The 15,782-nt window shown below is 39.6% G+C and overlaps 1 protein-coding gene across 9 annotated transcripts in view; it reads right to left on the bottom strand.

Moving 5' to 3' along the window:
- The window catches only part of RBFOX1 (RNA binding fox-1 homolog 1), a 380,384-nt gene that overhangs the window by 209,841 nt on the left and 154,761 nt on the right, over nt 1-15,782 (bottom strand). The window lies entirely within an intron of this gene.

Genomic DNA, 15,782 nt, shown 5'->3' with positions numbered 1-15,782 from the left:
TTAATTATTCAGTTTTCTTACATGAAAACCAGAGACCTCCCATAATGTTGTAAGCTCCTTAAGGGCAGGTGCTTGTCCATGTATCTTTAATGCTTCCCTCTTTTTCTTTTGCACATTGTAATCTGGTGTTTGACATGATAAATATCATTGGCTTGCATTCACCTCACTTGTAGAAAGATGTCTAATCTGGTTACTGCAACAGGCAAAGATGATAAAATATGACCTTGTCTTTCATTGTGTGTTGCATAAGTTTTAGCCTCTCATAGTTTGCCAACTGAAAAAAAAAGGGCTGTCATAAAATGCATGATAGTGGGACTTGGAAGAAATGAAATTAGGAGAGACTGCCAGAAAGCAAGGGCAATGAACTATCCAAATAGGCAAGAACATGATACTCACACAATTGTTTCAGGAGTTAAGTACTGAGTATCTGTTGGATGGCAGAGACTGTGCTGTTTGGGGGCTACACTGGTGAATAAGATAGACATAGCCCGGGTACCTCTATAGCTACAGGCTAGCAGGGGTCATAGAATAGTCTAGAGATTTACAGTGCAACAGGGTACATGTCCAGAGAATAGAAATGTCAGAAATGAAAGGATTTATCAGGTAAGGTTTTTCAGAAGAACTGATGTCTAACTTGAGGGTCTTGAAGAGGGAGCAGGAAACAGCCAGGTGGTAGGATATAGACTGGCAAAACAATATGTAGAAAGGCCAATTGAAATGGCAAATGTTAGGATAGAATATCTCATACTCAGGGTGGCAGCATCAATGGAAACAAAGTAGAAGAAAGCAATGAGGACATTTTCAGAGTCATAGGACCTATAAAATATAGAGCTGGGCTGAAGACCTGGAGGCTACTGGATTGTAAGTCTCTCAAAAGCAGAGACCTAGGTTCTGTCTTATAGGACACCATATCTCCAGCACTATCGGAATGGCATGCACAGAGTGAGTGACCAAACACGATTTGATTAAATCAAAGAGTAAATGCAACAATGATACATGCCAAGACAAAGCTGTCTTACGCATTCCCTTGTCTTAGGAAAGAAAGAAGAAGGGTAAGAACAGAGAGGGGGCTGATAATTTAAGCTACATATTGACATTACCTTCTCACTGGAAGTAACTCTAATGCTTGAAATAGAAGAAATAAGCAGAGGAAACAAGTAGTCACTTTAAGTAAATAGGACAAAGGATCATTCTCTTCTCCATTACCATCATCACAGTATCTCAGCTGGGGTGTATTAGTCTGTTCTCACACTGCAAGTAAAGACATACCTGAGACTGCATAATTTATAAAGGAAGGAGGTTTAATTGACTCACAATTCATCATGGCTGGAAAGGCCTCAGGAAACTTACAATCATGGCAAAAGGGGAAGCAAACATGTCCTTCTTCATGTGGTGGCAGGAAGGAGAAGGGACGAGCAAAGAAGGGGGAAAGCCTCTTATAAAACCAGCAGATCTTGTCAGAACTCACTCACTATTACAAGAACAGCATAGAGGTAACTGCCCCCATGATTCAATTAAGATCCCTCCCATGAGACGTGGGGATTATGGGAACTAGAGTTCAAGATGAGATTTGGGTGGGGACAAAGTCAAACCATGTCATGGGGATAGGTTGTAAAGGTTACTGGGAGCATTTAAACATAATCTTTTTTAGCCTTAATACAATATTGAAAGAAAGTCAGAATGGGTATCATTCATATCTATTTAATGGAATAAGCTGAGGGCCAGGTAGCTCAGTGAAATGCCCAAATCATATCTAGTGATATGAATCCTAGAAGTGTTTCCAATACATCAAACTGTTCCCTAAGTTTTTCGTCCATATGACCTGACAAGTCTAGCTACAACAATAGGCTTACTTGCATGATGCATTTCTAGGTTTCCTCCATTTCCATCTCAAAAACTTTTATGGGGAAATAAGAAAACTGAATATGGACATTGTAACAGCTGAAACAAAATGGGTAGACCTCTCATCAGAACAAAGGGGAAAAACAACTTCATTGGACTTACAAATTCAGTATAACCCAACTAAGCAGAAGCACACGTTACTGAAGTTACTACTATTTTGTAAGTATGTTCAAAGGAATTGAAACCAAAGGGTTCCATCTTGGCAACTGAAAAACCAAGTTCAGTCACTGGCTGTGGCCCAACATGAGGATCTCTAAGCCTATACATCAACTAGTGTCTCCACTTGAGACTGGATAACCTGTAATTCTTCATATGATTGATCAGTGCATAAATATTGTTCTCCTGTAGCTAAGGATGTCTGATCTTTTAAGGACATCTGCCTGATTGAATGCTGAGCCCAGTGGGTTGCAGCTTAGAGTAGTTCAGGGCCTGACTGACTTGAGGAAGAAGAGGTTTTGCATAATGTCAAGGTGCACTCATGGAAAACCAGGGGTTTCTGGAAATATGGAAAATGTTTGCCTGATTGGTAAATCAGAGGGAAGAAGCATAGCAGTGAACTTTTTTTTTTTTTTTTTTTTTTTTTTTTTTTTTTTTTTTTTTTTTTTTTCAGATACAGTGTAGAAGTCTGGCCCAATAATTGTGTGCAACTTAGGACATTGTAGTTAATTGTCTCAACAACTGCGAAGTAGATAATGCCAAGGAAACCGAGAATAATCAAGATTAAATATGTCTAATTCAAAACACCGCCAAAGGAAAGCCTTAGTATATGTTGAGTTGCGATTCTGGTGCATTTGTTTTTGCATAGTCTAACTGCCCATTGGCTGCATTCATCCTCTTCACTTACTGTCTTTTTCTCATTTGATTTTTAACATATCTATCTTCTTTAGACAGAATGGAATATTCTTGGAATGCAGTCAATGTAGCCAAAAATTATCTTTATACTCAATTTCTATTTTTTCATGTATCTGACTTAAATTTATTGAACACATACTGTTATTGGTTGAATTATCTTCTTTTCAAATTCAAATACTAAAGTCCCAGCTCCCAGTGTTTCAGAACGTAACCTTATCTGGGAATGGGGTCACTGCAGATGTAATTAGTTAAGATGAGGTCATGCTTGAGTAGGGAGCAGGATGGACTTCTAAATCCCATATGACTGTGTCTTATAAAATGGGAAAATGTGGACACAGATATGCACACCATCTGAAGATGAATGAGTGATGCTTCCACAACTCAAGGGATGCCAAAGATTGTCAGTAAACTTCCAGAAGATAGGAGAGCAGCATGGGGCAGATTCTCCACCCAGTGCTCAGAAGGAACCAGCCCTATCCACACCTTTATCTTAGACTTCAGGCCTCCAGAACTGTGAGCCAGTAAATTTCTATTTGAAGTCACCCAGTTTGCAGTTCTTTGTTTTAGTAGCCCTGGGAAATTAATACATCTATTATGTGCTAGTCACAGAAGACATAGTACTGAGCGATGTCATTGTCTACTTCATGGAGTTTGAGGTCCAGTGATAGAAATGAAACAATTAGGAAAACAGCTAAGGATGCTGTGACATCTTATCTTCTTAATCTGTTGCTTATACACTTAGACTTAAGAGGAGAAAGTTGCGGCACGTGACAATTTTCATGTGATCTCATTTGCTCTCTGTGAAGCAGATATTGTAATCCCAGTCAGAGAACTTTAAGGGCTTGCTAGATCTGCTCAAGCATTGTGGTTTCACCTTGCTGTCCTAACATGGTAGCCACTAGCCATGTATGGTCATTGGGTGTTGAAATGTGGCTGGTCTGAAATGAGGTGTGCTGTGAATGGCAACTGCACGCCAGATTTCAGAGACGTCATACAAGAGAAAGAATGCAACATATCTCTTTAGTAGTGTCAGTTTGATTACATGTTGAATGGTAACACTGGATATACTGGGTAAGTAAAATTATTCTTGGTTATATATTGGGATATATTTGCTTGAATAAAATATTGAAATTAAAGTCACCCATTTTGTTTTGCCTTAATATGGCTACTAGAAAGCTAGAAAGTTAAAAAAAAAAAAAACTACATATGTGATTCATATTTGTGACCACTGTTATATTTCTGTTGGACAATTCTAGTTATACTCATTGGTTCAGGTATCACAGAGACTGAGTTAGACCCATGTACACCATTAGCTAGTTCATTAACAGAGCTGAGATTGAACTTAGACTATTTAAATTTGAAGCTACCACTCCTTTACAATACCAAACTACCACATTGGCACCAAAGGTGAACATTTTTAGAAATGGGCTCATGGAGATACATCCAGAACAGGGAAGCTTGATCCCCATCCCACCCCACACCCCACCTTTGTTCTTCTTCACTTTATCTTTCTGCACAATTACACATCAACCGCAAGACAGCCTTCACAGGAGGCTGCTTAGGAACAGAACATAACTTTCACTCTACCAAATGCGACAAAGCTCCCAAGTCTCAGAGAATCTGTCTGAAGTACCTATTTGGGGACAGGAGAGGTAAAAGGCTTTTAAAAGCTTGTTTTAACTCTGTGTGAAATCAACTGACTAATATTTATACTAGGCAGCTTTCTGCAAAGATGAAATAAACTCTCTACAAATAGCCTACAGAGCTCAGACATTTGCTGTGTGTGAGGTCAGAGAAGAGCTCTTGAAAACGCTCCAGTATGCAGAATGCTTAAGGCATCCATAGACATTCTGAGTTAGATCTTGCTCTGCAAGGTTATCCATTGAATTTGATCAGAAAGAAACTAGTTCTTTTTAAAAGTCTCAGTGACACATGGTAGGATATCCTGCATTCACTGATTCCTTTGAGATGCAGTTTTTGACTGTTTAGAAATGCACTAGAGGTACCTTTATCCACTGTATGTGGCCCCCAGTAGGCTCACAATAAGCATTTGTTTTTGCGTTAATATAAAATACATTCAGAGATAAGAAAATAGTCCCTGCTCTAATGCAGATTAAGATCTGGATAAAGAGAGATACCAAAAAATCAATGATCAAGTGTCATGGATTTTATAAGTATAAATTATTATGGGGCAAAGAAGAAAGCTCTCAATTCAGAGACAGGAAGTATCAAATGTTTCTTAAGGGATGTAATGGTTGAAAGGAATCTTAAGGAGATGTTGGAGTGAGTCGGGTGCAAATACAAGGGAGAGGAAAAGCACATACTCACCATCAGGGCATAAAAGAACACAGAAAACAGGATGATATGGCTGGAGTATGGGTGTGGTGAAGATTTAGCAGGAACTGGGGCTAGAAAATAAAATTAAGGGTGTAGGAAGAGAATCAGAAAATGACACGTAAAGTAGTTTGGATCTGATCCTTTAAGTAACGGGAGGCCATTGAAGAGTTCCAGGCATGGGATTCGCATGGTCAGATTTGTGTCTTAGAAAGACCACTCTGGCCACTAAATGGCTGGTAGGCTGGAGACAGGAAAGGGTGTGGACATGGAGAGAGGCACAAAGAAGACTACTGTCACTTATGGGAGACGTGACAAAGCCAAGTGAAGACAGAGAAGCTCAGACGAAACCGGAGGCTCACTCTCAGGACAAAGTCTTCGCATCCGTATGGGTACCAATGGCTCTAATCCTGATTTTTTCAGTCCGTCCTGTGTCCAGTGCAAAATAACTAATTTTTAAACTTGTATTTCAATAGGATTCTAGTGATTTATTTTTTATTTTCTAAAAGAAAATACAATTTGAAGCAATTACACAATGCAAACTGTTTCTTTTTTTCTGTTCTGTAGTCTTTTCTATGAGAACACTGCAGTAGTCAAATTAAAAAAAAAAGTCTTTGTTAAGGTTTACACTGTTGGAATGTAAATACATTCAAGTAAACTGAGGCCTTGCTATGACCATTGAATGTGGATGAGTACTTGAACACATACTTTGAGGGTAGATAAACGGTATTGATGATGATGATGATGATGATGATGATGATGACGATGATGAAGAAACTCATTTATACACCCTGACTGACTGATATCTATTACCTTATTATACCCCCATAAGGGCTCTGAGTTAGATATTACTATCCCCATTTAAAAGGTAAGGAAACTCGGTCAGGCACAGTGGCACCCCTCTAATCCCAACACTTTGGGAGGCCAAGGCAGGTGGATCACTTGAGGTCAAGAGTTCAAGACCAGCCTGGCCAACATGGTGAAACCCCATCCCTACTAAAAATACAAAAATTAGACAGACGTGGTGGAGCATGCCTGTAATCCCAGCTACTTGGGAGGCTGGGGTACGAGAATCACTTGAACTGGGAGGCGGAGGTTGCAGTGAGCTGAGATCATGCCACTGTACCCCAACCTGGGAGATAGAGCGAGACCCTAAATCAAAAATAAAACAAAATAAAATAAAAAGGTGAGGAAACTGAGGCCCAGAAGGTAGGATGTGTGCACTGACTCACTGCTGATGGAGACAGAATGTGGACCCAGTCTAGTATCTTCCACCACACCACGTTCTATAGGATTTCTCTGGAACATTCTTATTGGCTTCTTCTCTGTATCAAAGTACTTATTAAGAATCTACAGGATTCAAACATAAATTTAAATGAGGAACTTCACTGAAATTCTGATTTTCAAAAAAATAATCTAGTATCTTTGAAGGGACAAGAAAAAAGTAATTTATTTTTTATTGCAATAGGTTTTTGGGGAACAGGCGATGTTTGGTTACATGAATAAGTTTCTTAGCGGGGATTTTTGAGATTTTGGTGCACCCATCACCCAAGCAGTGTACACTGTACCCAATAAGTAGTCTTAAAATAAATGTAAAAAAGAAGACTTCTGAGACTTAAAGATGGAATTATATTAAAATTTGAATAAATTCTGTACATGCAAAAAAATGGACAAAGGCCACAAATAGACACTTCTCAAAAGAAGATATATACACAGCCAACAAACATATGAAAATATGCTCATAACCATCATCAGAGAAATGCACATCAAAACCACAATGAGATACTATCTCGCGCCAGTCAAAATGGCTATTATTAAAAAGTCAAAAAACAATAGATGCTGGTGAGGCTGCAGAGAAAAAGGATGGCTGATATACTGTTGGTGGGTGTGTAAATTAGTTCAGCCACTGTGGAAAGCTGTTTGAATATTTCTCAAAGAACTTAAAACAAAGCTACTCTTCAACCCAGCAATCCCATGACTGGGTAAATACCCAAAGGAAAAGAAATTGTTATATCAGAAAGACACCTGTACAACTATGTTAATCACTGCAATATTCACAACAGCAAAGACATGGATTCAGTCTAGGTGTGTATCAGTGGTGGACTGGATAAAGAAAATGTGGTATATATACACCATGGAATACTATGCAGCCATAAAACGAATGAAATCATGTTTTTGCAGCAACATGGATGCAGCTGGAGGCAATTATCTTAAGCGAATTAATGCAGGAACCAAAAATGAATATCACATGTTTTCATTTATAAGTGGGAGCTAAACATCAAGCACATGGGGTCATAAATAAGGGAACAGCAGACACTGGGGACTACTAAAGTGGCAGGAGGGAATAGAATCAAAAACTACCTATTGGATTCTATGCTCATTACCTCAGTCCAATATACCCATGTAACAATCCTATGCATGTACCTCTTCTATCTAAAATAAAGAATGAAGAAATTTTAACGCAAAATAAATAAATAAATAAAAGTAGATAACACAGTTCCTAATATTAAGGAGCTCAAGCATTTGGGAAGGAGAAACTTCTGCTGAGTTTTGGAATGCAAGCCACTTCCAGAGTCAGAAGGCCTGCTGTTCAAATGCTGGCTTTGCCTCTTACCGGCTGTATGGCCTTGAGTAAGTATCATGACCTTTTTGAGTGCTGGCTCCTCCCTGTTATAATAGAGATACAAATTGCATACCCTTCATAGGAATATTTCTACAATAAATTAGGTCATGCATATAAATTTCCTATCACTATGCTGAATACCTCTGTGCTATTATTGCTGTTATTGTTATTTAAAAGAAGTGACTTGGATGGCAATGTGCAGTGGGTTAGGAAAATTTTCCAGAAAACATAATCTATCAATCCCAGCCTGGGAGGAAAGGAGCATGGTGAGGGAGCAGAGAAGGAGTTTGACACATCACACCCACCATCGCACAGCGGGCTTGGAAAATAACACACTAGCCGCCAGTGGTAGGAAGGCCAGAGATGGTCTCCCCAAAGTGTGCCTTTAAAACACTGAACTGAGCTTTGGTTCTGATTCACCTAAAAGCATTTAATGGGATGTGTACCTGTGTCTTCAGCAAGGCCAATCTCATCTGAACACCATGCTCAAAACCAGAACTGCAATTGACAACCATCCCAGTCAAAAAAATCAGAAAGTGAGGCCATGTGAATTATCTCTTCTCACTTTTATCTATTATAGCTCCCTCACTAGACATTGCTAACTCATGACACACTGTTTAAGCCTCTATAACCACTCTCACAGAAGAAATCGTTCATAAGCCAATATGAAAATCTCAAAGAAAAAAAGTCGCCATTGCTTATGAGTGTGGTTCTTCAAGTAACTAAGAAATTGTTTTGATTTTCTATGTGAAAATGCAAAATTATAAGAATCCAAACTAAAAGGAAGAGTCTACTGGGATGATGATAAAGATAATGATGATGATAATGATGTTTATATCAGTTCTATTGTTGTTGTAACAAATTACCAGAAACTTTGTGGCTTAAGACAATGCAAACATATTCTCCTTTGGTTCTGATTTCTCACTGACATAAAGTCAAGGTGTCACCAGGGCTCTGGAGGCTCTGAGAGGATCACCTATTTCTTTCTTTGCTGTTTTTGAGCTTCTAATGACCACCGGAATTCCTTACCTTGTGGTCTCTTTCTCCAACTTCAAAATCCATCACTCCAGTTTCTGATTCTGTTATTACATTGTCTTCCTCTCTGACTCTGACTCTACGCCTCTGTGTTCCCCCTTGTAAGGACTGTTGTGATTACTCTGGACTCATCTGGATACTATAGATCAATCTCTCCAATTCAATATCCTTATTTAAATCATGTCTGCATAGGTCCTTTTTCCATATAAAGTAACACTCACAGGTTCCAGTGATTATGATGTGGAAAGATTTGCGGGTATTACTGAGTCTATTGCAATGATTCTAGGGGAACACTGTCCGATAAAACGTTCTCAGATGACAGAAATATTCCATATCTGTACCGTCCAATAGAGGAACCTCTAGCCACGTGTGGCTGTTGAGCGCCTGAAAGGTAGATAGTCTGACTGAGTGTGTTAGTCTATTCTTGAAATACCTGAGATTGGGTATTTTATAAAGAAAAGAGGCTCAAGGACAGGCACAATGGCTCACACCTGTAATCCCAGCACTTTGGGAGGATAAGGCGGGTGGATCCCCTGAGGTCAGGAGTTTGAGACCAGCCTGGACAACATGGTGAAACCCCGTCTCTACTAAAACTACAAAAATTAGCTGGGCATGGTGGCAAGCACCTGTAATTCCAGCCAGCTACTCAGGAGGCTGAGGCAGGAGAATCGCTTGAACTCAGGAGGCGGAGGTTGCAGTGATTCGAGATCACACCATCACACTCCAGCCTATGGGATGTCTCAAAAAAAAAAAAAAAAAAAAAAAAAAGAGGCCTAATTAGCTCATGGTTGGTGCCAGCATCAGTCTGGCTTCTGGGGAGGTCTCAGGGAGCTTTTACTCATGGTAGAAGGTAAAGCAGAAGCAGGCATGTCACATGGTGAGAATCAGGGCAAGAGAGAGTGAGGGGGAAGATGGCAACCACTTTTAAACAATCAGCTTTCACAATAATTCACTATCATGAGGATAGCACCAAGGGGATGGCACTAAGCCATTCATAAAAAATCTGCCTTCATGGTCCAATCACCTCCCACCAGTCCCTACCTCCAAAACTGGGGATTACAATTTGACATGAGATTTAGATGGGACAATGTCTAAATGATATCACTGAGAAACTGAATTGTAATTTTATTTAGTGCCCTTTTAAGTAGCTACATGTGGCTAGTGGCTGTCATATGAGACAGGACAGTTCTAGGGTAGGTGACAGGCAGCTCTCATTATGTCACCAAGTTTCTACAGTTCTAGGAAATTAAAGAATGATTATAAAGAAGTATCTGGTCTCTTGTCACACAGTCATTTAAATACAATCAGCACATCATTAAATTCACTAAGGTAGAAAAGTTGACCCCCATCTTTTTTCAGCACCAAGGACAGAAACAAAAACTTGCTTAGCATCCTCTCTGCTAATCTGCATTCCTCTTATTTGAATTTTTGCAATATTCTTATTGGTAAATGAATCTTAAAGAACTGAATTTTATGCCTGCTTAGATTGTGTTGGGAATTCCAAATGCAGAAAGCAGACAAAATCATGCTAAGTAGTCAGTTTACTGCAGAGTCTTTTTCCACCTTTTGGCATGGTAAATTTAATGCTGAAAATTGAGCTCGTTCCACAACATACAAGCATGGAACACAGGATTCTGATGCTGGAAATGTGAATGAAGTAGGCTGAGTTTTATCAGTCTAGGCATTAGGAACATAGACTATAATCATCAATATTCAGAATGACAAAAAGGAACATACAGAATGGTACAATGAAAATTAGCCAGATATGGAAGACTGGCCAGAGAAGTTGTAAATTACTAAAATTAAAATTCTTCCTTAAATTTCTGTTAAGTACAAGAACAATGTTATTTCATTTGTTATCAATCATGTTTGAATGGAAATGAACACTATGGCTATAAGGTCCGTTAGGATGTGGCACTTTAAGGGAGGGATTGAACAAGTTCTTAGTGGACCACAGAATGAAATGTCCCATTATCTGTTAAGAATAAAGACTCAGGACTGGCACAGTGGTCAGGCCTGTAACCCCAGCACTTTGGGAGGCCAAGGCCAGAGGACTGCTTGAGCCCAGAAGTTTGAGACCAGCCTGGGAAACATAGGGAGACCCCATCACTACAAAAATTTTATATATGTATATAAAATTATATATAATTTTATCATTCTGTTTGTCGATATGTTCATCAATCCATCTATATATTATGTATTATATATTATTCATTATTTATTATATGATTATATACAATATGATTATATGATATGTGTTATATATAGCCCAGCTAATATGTAATATATATGATTTTATATAATTATACATAATCACATATAATCTATAATCATATATATAATATATATATTAATTAGCTGGGCATGGTGGCACGTGCCTGTGGTCCTAGCTACTCAGGAGGCTGAGGCAGGAGGAATGCTTGAGCCCAGGAGTTTGAGGCTGCAGTGAGCCATGATCATGTCCATGCACTCCAGCCTGGGTGACAGAGCAAGACCTTGTTTCAAATAAAATAGAAAAAATAAAGAGCCCAACTGAGGCATGTTCCTATTACATAAAGCAGATAATTTAGGGACAGACAGAACTAATTCAAAAGATTACCTTGACTCCAGCCCAAAGATCAGCAGGAAAGGGTCAAGTGATCTCTCCAAGGAATTCTGAAAATCAGAGGGATCATATCACCTGCCTGACCGATGTTCGGTGTGTCTGGTCCTGCCCTCTCAGGCTGCTTCTGCTTACAATGGAGTCACACCCCTTCAGCAGACTGAATCTTAAAGCAAAACCCAGGAAGAGTCCCTTGCTAGGATATTAAATCAAGGCCAAAAACAAGATGACAAGTTGTATTAAATAGCAAAGCAATAGTGTAGGATTTAGAGTCAACCAAAGTCACAGGTAAGGAGTGTTCCTGCGGAAGAGACCCCAGGAAAGAGGGATGTGGCATTGCCCAGAAAGCAAAGACGGGTAAGTGGGTGGTTTAGGAATTGGTTTCAGAGTGAATCTCATGATTTGAATATCTTAGCATAATTAGAGGGCTGATGACTTTATTTAAGAACCAGATTTGTGGGCGCAGGTACGGTGAGAAGTGTGAGCCATTTCGCTGTCTCTTTGGAATCTGGAGTTGATGGATTTCTAGACCTATGACAGCTTTTGGAGTTTTCCAAGGGTGCTGTGATAAAGAGATCTTCAGTGTTAGATTTCAGGCCACCTAAAGAAGATAAGGCACTGAAACGGTCTAAGAATCTATGTGTTCTTAGGATGATAAAGACACCTAGGGTCAGAGCAAAATGATCACAATCAGAGAGTAACAGGAGGTGCTGTTTCTGGGGAAGGTGGGATTTCATTATATTTATTATGTATTTTTTGAGGCAAGGGAAAGCTTGTTTCACCAAGACTAGATGATAATGAACAATTTGAGGTTTAGTGAAAGCTATCAACACCCCCCACCTCAACCAGAGTTGAACTTGGACTTATGAACTAGCACAGACCACAGTTTCAATCTGTTTTCTTCCTCGTGGTTCGTTCCACAAAGTAGAACTTGCTAACCCAAGTTAATGCGGGAGTTAAACAAGTCACAGTAGAATTTAGTTTAATTCTTTCCCATTGAAAGACGAAAATGGAGAGTAAAGGTACATTATCCTTTCCTTCCATGTCAGACTCAACCCCTCTAATTAAGAAGACAGCCTGGCTGGCTAGAAAATTTTGAACTATAAACAGTGAAACTAGAATCATAGACCAATCCACTCTGGTGAGTAGCTGCAAGTTCCAGCAGAGACTCTGCAAACCTAATCTCGCCAGGGATATGGGCTCTATCCGTAGCGCTGATAGAGCTGAGCTTCCCCGAGTCTAGCAGAGCTAGCAGCTCCAAGATCAGAAACTGCACAGCTATTTATTATGAACGCCTGAGCTCTTGGAAAGACAAAGTGTCATTCTTTTCTCAGTAATGAGAAAAGCATCTGCCTTGAACAAGGGGGGAAAAAAGTCAAATCAGACATTTCTGCCAATTTATTATGGCTCAGACTGAAGGAAGTTCTACAGCCTCCCGCATTCAGAAGCCACATGGCAAAGATGTTCACTAAATGTCGCTGGGACCCAGATTTAAAGGGGGAGCAATCACAGAGAAACACAAGGAGACACAGACCTACCTTTCTGTCCATTCGAAAGGAGCATTTGGAGAGAGACACATCTGAAGTAAGATCCCTAGAATGACATTCTTTAAAATCTCTGACCAGGGACAATTCACTTTAACTTTTAAAACCACTGTACATGCATTATTAAAAGGTGGAAATAAAATGTTATCTTGGTGTGCTAAAGTGTGGATTAAAGATAATATGCATAATTTAGCTGGGCATGGTGGCTCACACCTGTAATCCCAGTGTTTTGGAAGGCTGAGTTGGGAGGATCACTTGAGGCCAGGAGTTGAAGATCAGCCTGAACAACATAATAAAAAACCAACTCTACGAAAAATAAAAAAAACAATTTGCTGGGCATAATGGTGTGTGCCTGTAGTCCCAGCTACTCGGGAGACTGAGGCTGGAGGATTGCTTGAGTCCAGGAGTTCAAGGCTGCAGTGAGCTATGATGGTACCACTGCATTCCAACCTGGGCAGCAGAGTGACAGAGTGAGAATCTATCCCAAAAATAAAAAAAAATAGTAATAACTCTCTCTCCAAGCCTCAGTTTTTTAATCTCCATAATAGGAAGAGCAAAAATACCTATAACACAAGACTATTTTGAAGATGATATGGGATTAATACATAAAGTACTTGGCATTAGGACCTGGCACATATTAAGGGATTAATAAATGTTCGCTATGTTAAGAACAATTACTAAATACTTGCCAAAAGGTACCTCAGGCAGTTCCTGGCATTTAGTAAATGCTTACCAAAGACTTGCTTTTACATTACTCAACCATTAATACTCTTGAATTTAAAAAAGAAAGGTATCAGTTACAGGTTCCCTACAATTACCTAATAGGGCAGACCTAGAAGAAACAAAAGGACAAACAGTGAAACAGACACAGAGGCAGAGCAACAGAGAGATTTGGACAGAATGAGAAAAATGAAGACAAAGCCAGACACAGATATGGAGAGACAGAGACGCTAAGTTTCACAGCAAGATTTTATAAAGATAGAGATAGATACGTAGCTAGGTAGATATGACAGAGCAATAGAGAGATTAGAGAGATAGATTATGGATGAATGCATAGATAGATAGTGGACATGTGAAGTATATAGACTGATGGATTGATGAACATATAGACAAACAGAATGATAAAATGATAGTAGATAGGTAGAGGATGAATGTATAGATAGATAATGGATATGGGAAGGTATAGATGGATAGATGGATGGATAGATTAATTAATGTATGGATAGGTATAGATAGATGTGTATATATACAAGTAAAGTGATAGGTAGATACTAGATAAGTGGATAATAGATGAATGTATAGCTAGATAAGGGATGTAAGAATGTATAGATAGATGGATAGATGATGGATAGATTAATGTATGTATAGACAAATAGAGTGATAGGTAAATAGTAGATAGGTATATAATGGATGAACATATAGATAGATAATGTAAGAATGGATAGATGGATTAATGTATGTATAGACAGAATGACAGGTAGATAGTAGATAGGTACACAATGGATGAATGTATATATAGATAATGAATGTATGAATGTACAGAGTGATAGAATGATAAACGGAATTATAGAATGATAGTAGATAGGCAGACGGTAGATAGATATAGAGAGGTCCATATGTATCTGTACACAGTTGTATACCTAAATGTATATCTATCCAACTATCTAGCTATAATAAAGGAGAAAAAGAAAAGGAGAAAAATGCAGAGTGAGAAAGGGAAACTGCACAGCCATCCCTTTCACCAGCCCAGAACAACACCAGGCTAAGCGTGTGTGTGGAGGGAGCCGGAGCCCCTCCTGCCTGCAGGGATGAGCATGCTGCCGATGAAGATGTGAGCAGGACCAGCTCATCAATCACAATCACGGGGGGACATGCGAGCACGGCAAGAGGATTAGCACTCCAGCCTGCTCAGGTCTCTTCCCTCTAACAGCATCTCTTTAATTAAACATCACCTCCAGTGATTACTTCCGCTGAGGTGCCCCCTTCATTCACAAGGCCGGCCTCTTGTAATCTAGGCTCCAGAGTTAATTAGAAAAGACGCCCTGGAAAAAAAAAATCCATTCCAAGGGTGGGAATCCCCGAGCAGAAATTATCGGATACTGGTAATAAAGATTTGCTTTTCCTTGGAATTGAGATTGACTGTTAAATGGCCTTCATTAAGCTACAGTTTCTTTTCTACCCAGGACCTCTCCAATAAAGCTATCACGATCTTACTGAAGAGGCTGTTAGGTTGTCCAAGTGCTGAATGAGGAGGCACTTTTATAAGCTGCATCCGGACAGCTCTGGAGAATGTGTCTGCGTGGAGAGGTCTGAGTACGTGTGTGTGTGTGAGAGTGTCTGTGTGTGTGGTGCTCTGTCTCAGTGTGTGTTTCTATATGTACATGAACAGGTGTGGCAGTGGACAGTCTACAGCTTATCTTCGTGGAAGAAGAAGAGAGATGGAAGAGAGATGGCAGGTGAGAATTCTGAAGCATGGAAAGACATTCCCACTCTAAGGAATGTTCATCCATTCATACACTTACTCAACTAATATTTAGTGCTCCCCTATTTCACGAAGGTGAAGTTCACTGTGCTGGGGATATAACAAAAGGAATTTCTCAACTGCCTGGGGAGTACCTTTCGGTACGGGAGACAGGACACTGACACATAAACACATTGATATGAAATACAATGACCCATTCATGTGATGAGGATGATGGCATGGAGCAAGACACTGATGGGGCTGCTATTTGAGATAAAGTAGTTGAGGAAGGAGTACACCATGTGGCTATCTTGGAGGAAACAAGGTGAGGCCGTGGGAACTGCAAGTTCCAATGCTTTGAAGCAGGCATGGCGTAGTGACTCACACCTGTAATCCCAGCCCTTTTGGAGGCCGAGGCGGGCGAATCAC

Source organism: Rhinopithecus roxellana, chromosome 20 (genome assembly GCF_007565055.1).
Source record: "Rhinopithecus roxellana isolate Shanxi Qingling chromosome 20, ASM756505v1, whole genome shotgun sequence".
In the NCBI taxonomy this organism is placed as follows: Eukaryota; Metazoa; Chordata; class Mammalia; order Primates; family Cercopithecidae; genus Rhinopithecus; species Rhinopithecus roxellana.
The sequence above is the reverse complement of the archived record's forward strand: the minus strand, read 5'-3'. Positions and strand labels throughout refer to the sequence as shown.